Here is an 8,720-nt window from a genome sequence, read left to right on the forward strand (position 1 = left end):
CCCCGGCTATATCATAAGGAGTTTTTCCAAGAAGGCTGTCAGAATTGTCTACAAGAGTTCGTCCGGAAATTTATTCTAGATTTTGTTTGTGGATTCCTTCAGAATTATCGCCAGTAATTTATTTTCTTTTTTTTTCAGTAGAGTTATTCTTAAAGTTCCTTCAGGAATATCGTCAGGTGTTCCTCCGAGAAGGCCTTCAGGAGTTCTTCCGAAAATAACTTCAGCAAGAAGTTCCTCCAGAAATTGGGAGTTTCTCCAAGAACTTTTCCTTCGGGATTTCATTCAGAAGTTTCAGAGATTTTTTCACTAGTTCCTAACAGAATTGCATCAGGAGATTCTCTAGAAAGCCCTCCAGGTAAACTTTGAGAGTTCCTACAGGGGTTTCTCCTGAAATTCGTAAGAGAGTTCCTTCGGGAATTTCTTCAGAAGCTCTTCAAGAACTACTTGCGGAGTCTACAGCGGCCGTTCGCTCGTTGCAACATGTTTGCATTGCAATAAGCAAATGCCATCCACTAAATGCAACGTCACTTTGTTACTAAAGTGCATCAAAATGCTCTGACAGCATGATTGGCATCACTAATTTGACACTTTGGCCTCTGTACTAGAAAATTTCTACGGGTGTTCCCCCGAGATTGTTTCCAAGAATTCTTTCCAAAACTACTTCAAGAGACCTGGCGAATTCCTTGAAAAATGTCTCCGAGAACGCTTTCAGGGGTTCCTTCGGAAATATTTTCAGAAGTCGTTTGAAAAATTCCTTCAATAGTACCTCCAGGAATCGCTCTAAGAGTTCATTTGTGAAGCTTTTCAGGATGTTTTTCAATAGAGGTAATAAACTATAGAGGAAGAATGTCGCTGGCGTCGCCGCCGCAACATCTCTTGCTGGCGAAGATAGGGAGGGATATAAGTGTCAAAGCGAAAGAGTATGCAGTTTGACAGATAGATATCCGGCATGTTTGCGAACGAAAACAAAAGGGAACAGCAGCAACATTCGTCCTCTATAGTTTATTAACTCTATTTGTTTTCCCATGCATTCGTTCGGAAATGACTTTGGCCATTTCTTCAAGGATCACATATAAATTGTTTAAAGAGTTTTCCTAATAACAAATCAAGAGTGGTCCTAACCGGTCTTCACAGAAAAGCTCCCGCTGAAGACTTCATATGGGGTGAGCTATTGATGATCGATACACGGAAAGGAACGTTCAAGGGAATGTTCTGGAGTCGATGGTATTTTCTCTCACTTAACTTCTTCAGTCCTCGCTTCAAAGATCCTACCAATCTTTCGGCTTGCCCGTTTGATTGTGGGTGATATGGCCATATGAGGCTGTACAGATGTAAGTAATTCCGTTGATACAGCAGAAGTTCTTGAAGCTCTCACAAGTGAATTTTGTTCCGTTGTCCGAAACTAACGTGTTTGGATTACCGTAGCGAGCGAACGTTTTTCGTAGTAATTCGATTGTAGAGGAGGTGGCGGTGATGAAACGCGTCTGGAAAATCTCGGGCCGCTTTGAAAAAGCATTCACAATGACCAGGTAGAATAATCCGTCAATCGGTCCAGCGTAGTGTGTGCCCGGTTCCGGGGTTTGGTAGGAACCGGCCAGGATTCAATAGTAGTTTTCCTTGGTGACTTTGCAGCATCAGCACAGGCTCTGCACTAACAAACATATTGCTCCACATCGCCATGCACATCCGGCCAGTAGACATAACTTCGAGCAATGGCTTTCATGCGCTCCATGCCCGGATGTCCTCTATGTGTGTCTATGTAGCTGTTTCAAAACTTGTTTGCGGTACCTCTGGGGAACGATGACCCTGTCACCAAACATCACACAGTTATCGATGGAGTTGGAGTCCATCACGCCGGGCGTAGAATATGTATCTTCACAGCAGAATCCATGAGCTGACTCACGTTCGACGGCCAGCCGCATTTAAGGAAACTTGAAACTTGCCTGAGCATCGTGTACTTCTGTGTCTCGGTAGCAATAATCAATAACCAGTGACTTTCAACACTGGTAGGTTCTGCAGGGTGTCTTCGAAAATCGCTCTTATTTCGGTTTCCTCGTGGACGGCAGCAATAACAGTGATCTCCTTGGAATGGTCGAAATGGATCAGCAGCAGATCCGATTGGAGAATGGGTTTGAGCCCGTCGAAAGATGGTTGACATTCTTCCGACCAAATCCATCGAGCGTCCTTCTTGAGCAGGTTGTGCATGGGCGATCTGAGCTCCTTCATTTGCTTGACAAACCGGCCGTAATAGTTCACGGTACCGAGGTACATAGGATCTGAGCGGCTGAGCAGCTTGAGGTGGGATCATTTCAGAAATGGCTTCAGTCTTCACTGGATCGGGATGTATGCCATCTTTGTTCACGATATGGCCAAGGAACTGGATCTTTAACGCATTGCAAAACGGCGCTTCTCGATCTTCAGGTGAAAACCATACTCACGTATTCGTTCTAGAACTGCTTGAAGAGACCTGTCTTGTTCTTTTCTGGTTCGGCCAGCAATAAGGATATCGTTCAAGTAGGGTTTGATTGTGGGAATACCAGCAACCATGCTGCCGATTATGAGCTGGAACGCTCCGGGTGCCGACTTGACTCCAGGTCGAAGACGGTTATACTGGAGAAGTCCTCGATGAGTGTTCACCGTGAGTAGTTTCCTTGAACATTCTTCGACCTGAACTTGCAGGTAAACATCTGACAATCGAAATGAGTAAAGTAACGGCAACCAGCTAACTCTAAGCTAAGCGATCGTTATGTCCGTCCAGATTTCTGTGAGAAAATTGAGACTATTACCGGATGCTGATAGCGCTAGCTCTTCAGTGGCAAAAGCTGATGGTCTTCCGATGATGTTCAATATCTGCTCCGGGATGACAGTTATGTCAGATGCGGAACACTGTTGGAGCTGGATCTTGACGCCGTTGAGATGAACTGAAACGAATTAGTGCTTGCTGCAGATGTTACGTATAATGTGGATGCTCCTGGATTTGAATTCTTCCTTTGGTTTTAAATTTGTGGGCTTCTTCCAGGTTAGGGGCTTGTCGCTGGAACCATACCCAAGTAACCACAAGCATTATATCATAACATTAATTCGATCGTATTATAGTTTAGCTAATGCGAGATAACTTTTATTCTACACCTGTCAAGTAATAATGCGTTTACTCTACATTATGAAAGCATTGAAGCATTATAGGATTTTGACAGTTCAGCATAGTTCTATAGCGACGTTGTTTAATGCTTCATTGCATAACCATGTTAAAAGCTTTATGGCAATCAATAATGCAAGGATTTATTACTTTATATATGCCTTTACGAATGCTATCATTGTTGTAAACAGAAAAAAAAATCTCAGTTCGAAAAAAAATCTGGTAAACATTTTTAGAAACGCAACCATTCAAAAGAAAAGAAAATCAAACCTCAATTTTCATGGATTGCTGCGTAGAACCTGGATTATTATGCTCAGATGTTGCTGTTTCAAAATTTATATTGCGTATGATTTTCTTGGTTTCTGCTTGGGACTTGAAGATAATCAGATGCTGAGGGAACAAAAAATATGTGGGATTGAGATATTGGTTTCCTTATTTAACATAGTGGGTGAGTAAGATAACTGATGGCATTCAGACCCTAGCACAACTTTTTAGAGCTGCTGAAAACACAACTCAATAAAGCACGAGCTGAGTATTAGTGTGGGACAAACGTCAAATTCTCGCTCCAGTGGACTTTTTTGATTCCATTTAGGTCCCATATGAACTGTACAAAATTTCAGCGCAATCGGTGAAACTATAATTTAGCGCAAGCGGTTCAACGTTTTCATAGGATTTACTATGGGAAAAGATACACTTTCAGATAAAAAATCCCAGAGGTCGCCCTTTGTCTCCTTAATTCAAATCGATCAACACTTCTTATAGAAAAATCATTCATGAAACTTTCCTTCGAAGACCGCAAAACGATTGGATGTTTGTGGAAAAAGTTATTGATTTATTACCGATTAGTGATCCAACGAACGGCTTTTTGTTTTGTGTTATTAGCAGCACTGTAGCTGCTGCCTTCACTGAGCCAACTTTCTCGATCATCGTTATATGTCAATCCTATATATCTGCACTATTGGAATATCATATGAATCTAAACTTGGGTTGAAAATGGGAAGTGAGAGTTATATGCGACGCATGTGGTATGACTCTCAGATCGCCATTATACTGTTATATGTCTTGAATTTTGCTTCTATCATGTGGGCTGGGTGCGCCAATGTATATGCAACACCAATAATATCCTTCACATTTTGAAAAAAAGTCTACTTAGGCTGGAGCGGGAATCGAACTCACAACGCCTAAATGACCGACGCCGCTAGCCGCACGACCACGAAGCTCAGTTAGAAGAATAGTGAATTTCTGCTAAACGTATTCCACTTTATTTGCCAATGTTGCTTTTCAACGCGGCCAAAGTTATATGCACAGCTAATGTATCGATTGTGTTATATGCATATAACTCCGATATGCGCAAATGTCATTGAGTTTTATTAGAAGGTTTTTCAATCGGAACTGTTTATGATATGATACGTATAACCATTCATTTGATGTGAACGTGTCAGACTACGGGTACCATGTATGTGCAGTGTCTGATAAAATAGGCTCTTAGAATTATTTCAGTGTTGGCTGCTGCTGTTTCTGGGGGTGGTGATGCCTCCCGCCACCCCATGCAACAACGGCAGCAGCAGTGCTGCTGATAAAACAAAACAAAAAGCCGTTCGTTGGATCACTAATCGGTAATAAATCAATAACTTTTTCCACAAACATCCAATCGTTTTGCGGTCTTCGAAGGAAAGTTTCATGAATGATTTTTCTATAAGAAGTGTTGATCGATTTGAATTAAGGAGACAAAGGGCGACCTCTGGGATTTTTTATCTGAAAGTGTACCTTTTTCCATAGTAAATCCTATGAAAACTTTGAACCGCTTGCGCTAAATTATAGTTTCACCGATTGCGCTGAAATTTTGTACAGTTCATATGGGACCTAAATGGGACCTAAAAAGTCGACTGGAGCGAGGATTTATTTTTTCCTTACAACCGTGTCCCATACTACTGAGTATACGTTACATTATGTTGCACATTTTTCCAGGTGCAAAATGCATGGTAGTCGTAGCACAGCGCTAGCGCGTCCGAGTTTCATCGCGGTCCAGTTTCAGCAGTCTAGGTTCAATTGGCATCTTTAGCGGTGTTGAGATAATTACATATTCAGAATCTGCATGCAAAACTGAGCCGAAATCCAAATTTTCATGAATTTTGGTGCTCGGGAACCTATTTAAAAATCAGTTTGAAGTTTGCATGGGAGCGATTTGTCGAATCACCCCTCGTCGCATTTTGTACTGGGCGGAGCTGTCAAGCAGTTGCTCAGCTGTCAAAAGGTGATTTCGAAAAATCTATTTGAAATTGATTTTAGGTACCAAAATAAAGTTCAAAAAATCTGAAAAAAATCATAGTGGTTCAGAAAAAGGTGCTCTTTCGTATAAAACCAAAAAACTAATACATTTTTCTTAATTTAAAAACCCAATTCCCGAATTAGAAAAAAAAAACATCAGTGTGAGAGTATCGGAACAGGTATGAGAAGATAGACAGAAAAATGAAAAAAAAATACTTTTTTTCTTTTGTTGACATGATGCCTTAAGTATGCATTCCATACTATTTCATTGCATTAGCTATATGGTACAATCATTTTATATGCTTTAGCAATCGCCACAGTAAAGCTTGCTTTAAATCAACAATAGTAGCGCCACTTTCGACTTTAAACCTACTTTAATGGTACCTATATGACAAAACAACTTTATATCGCATGTCATACAATATACTATAAAGCGAAATTAATTCTCTATATCCAGCGTCATGGTTACTTGGGTAACCTTCCTTGTGACCTTGAAGTTTACACTTCCGAACGTCTTGTTACTTACAGTATCGGACAATAAAAATGCACCAAAGCCGTTTTCCCATACAAACTAGTCAACTTTGGATTGCCATATCTCAGTTATGTCTCAACCGATTGTTTTCATTTTTCTGTGACGAACTACAAAACATTTCAATTTTCAAAAACTATTGAAAATGTTCAGTGATAACTATTGATACAAAAGTTACAGATAGGTTGAATTTTGACAATAAAAATGCACCAAGACAAAAAAAATGTGTAGCCTAAAATGCTGAAGTCAGATAGCTATGGTGTCTTCAGCAAATTTATTGGTCATCACACAAGAGACATATTTGCCGAAGACACCATAGTGATTTGACTTCAGCATTTTTGGCTACATAATTTTTTGTCTTGGTGCATTTTTATTGTCAAAATTCAACCTATCTGTAACTTTTGTATCAATAGTTATCACTGAACTTTTTCAATAGTTTTTGAAAATTGAAATGTTTTGTAGTTCGTCACAGAAAAATGGAAACAGTCGGTTGAGACATAGCTGAGATATGGCAATCCAAAGTTGACTAGTTTGTATGGGAAAACGGCTTTGGTGCATTTTTATTGTCCGATACTGTAGTTTGCGAAGAAGCAGCTGAATATTAGCCGCGTCGTCGAAGGGCTGTTCATCCTTTTTGAAAACGCCTTCATACCTTGCGTACCAGTCATTGAAGAAGATTGGTCCATCCGGGTCGAAATCGAACTCTTGAATTCCGCTGACCAGTGACCCAATGGTTTTCTCGCATCCGTCAGTTCCTATCGTCTGTTGAAGAGCGGAATGTGTTGCAGCTGGTGGGAAATCAGTTTTTTTTTTATCTGTATTAACGAGATTTTTGGCCCTAGGCTAGTTCATCTCGGGACCCACGCTTTACTTCCCTTCCGAAGGAAGAACTCACATTTTGCGAGTTTGTCGGGAGTGGGATTCGATCCCAGGTCCTCGGCGTGATAGTCAAGTGTTCTAACCATCACACCAGGTCCGCTCCGGGAAATTAGTTGGGTCAGGTGCAGAATGGCGTTCTTGAGGTGGTCGATGGACATTTCCAGGCTGGCTTGGTTGAAAAGTGCTTGAAAATAACGAGGGATTATTTCTTCTCGCCGTCAACTGTTACGTTCTTCTCTTTGTTAAGTTTTCTCAAAAATTTCTCGAGGAGTTTCTCCGGGAATTTCTTCGGGAGTTCATCCGAGATTTTTCTCAAGATTTTCTTCGGTAACCCCTTCAAAAGTTTGTCCAAAAATTCCTACAGAAATATCTTTGGTTACTTATTCAGTACAAGTACCTCCGAGATTTCCTCCATAGAAGTACTTAAGGGATTCTTCCGGGAATAGCACAAAGCAAGCCTTTAGCAATTCTCCAAAAATCGCAGCAAGAGATTCTCCGGCAATGGGGCACGTTCGTTGTAGTACTAGATTTGTAGTAATGAGCTGAACTTTTGTATGGTGAGAAGGTCAGTTCTCTGTTTCTGCAATGAAATGGTACAAAAAGCGTGGGTATTATGATTCCTTGCCTAATTTGATGCTGTTTGAGCAAAACTTTGGATAACTATGTTGTTTATGTTGCAAGAAATGGAGAAAACAACATCATTGTTACCCAAAGTTTTGCTCAAACAGCATCAAATTAGGCCAGGCATAGTAATACCCACGCTTTTTGCACCATTTCATTGCAGAAACGGAGAATTGACCTTCTCACCATACTAAAATTCAGCTCATTACTACAAATCTAGTACTTCACCGATCTGTCCTATTCTTTCAAGAGTATTCTCGAGAATTATTCTAGAAGTTCCTACATGAATGTCGTTAGTAGCTCTTATCTGTCGGCGCCGCTTTAGTTATCTTCTCGATAATTCTCTCAGAAGTTCCCACAGAAATTACTTACGCAGGTCCTCAGAGTACATTTCCAAAAGTTTTTCCAGGAACTCTGCGAATCCTTTCAAGAGCTCCTAAAGGAATTCTTCTAGCAGTTCTTGTAGGTAGTCTAGAAATTTCATCAGAAGAGGTTCATTAGAAATTCCTTTAGGAAATTCCCCCGGCAATCCTATTCGGAGTTTCCGGGGAGTATCTTCAGGACATAGTCCAAGATTGTTTTTCCAACAGTTCCTCCGAAAATACCTTCAGAAGTACCTCCGGAAATTCCTTAAGGATATTCTTCGGGAATCACTTCTAAAAATTCCATAGGAATTGGACTTTTTTAAAGGAATTTATCTGGAACTATATGAATTCCTGAAGGAGCTCCTTTGAAAATTCCTTAAGAAATTCTTCCGGGCGTTTCAGGAGTTCTGTTGAAGGTTCTTAAGGAACACTTTCAGGGGCTTTGAGAGTTTCTGAGTTCAAATAAAGAACTGCCAGATGTTTCTATTCAAGGATTTTCGCGGTAATATGTTGCTTCAATTGCTTCAGCAATAAATAACAAATCTAACGAAAACAATTATAGTTTATTTTAAGAAATTATTGTTTTACGATAGACCCCGACCATTTTTATCGTCACTTACCTTATCGATTCAGGAAGTTCTCTGGAATCACTTCGTGGTGGTATTAATGCATTCACACACTGTTTCTTTCAAACCTAATTTTATCTCAATAGCTTGCTAATAATCACAAACTTAATCCGAAGAAAATTTTACATATTTCAAATCATATTCACCCTTACCGTTCAAAAATTTGAATTTTTTTCACAAACGCTGATTTTTACTCGCGCCTCCGACACCGTCATCACCGTTTCGCGCCAAAACTGCGCAGCGTTGCCATCAAAAATCTCACGAGTTACCCCTCGCATCCGAAACTTCATCGATTG

This window comes from Aedes albopictus, chromosome 1 (genome assembly GCF_035046485.1).
Source record: "Aedes albopictus strain Foshan chromosome 1, AalbF5, whole genome shotgun sequence".
Classification (NCBI taxonomy): Eukaryota; Metazoa; Arthropoda; class Insecta; order Diptera; family Culicidae; genus Aedes; species Aedes albopictus.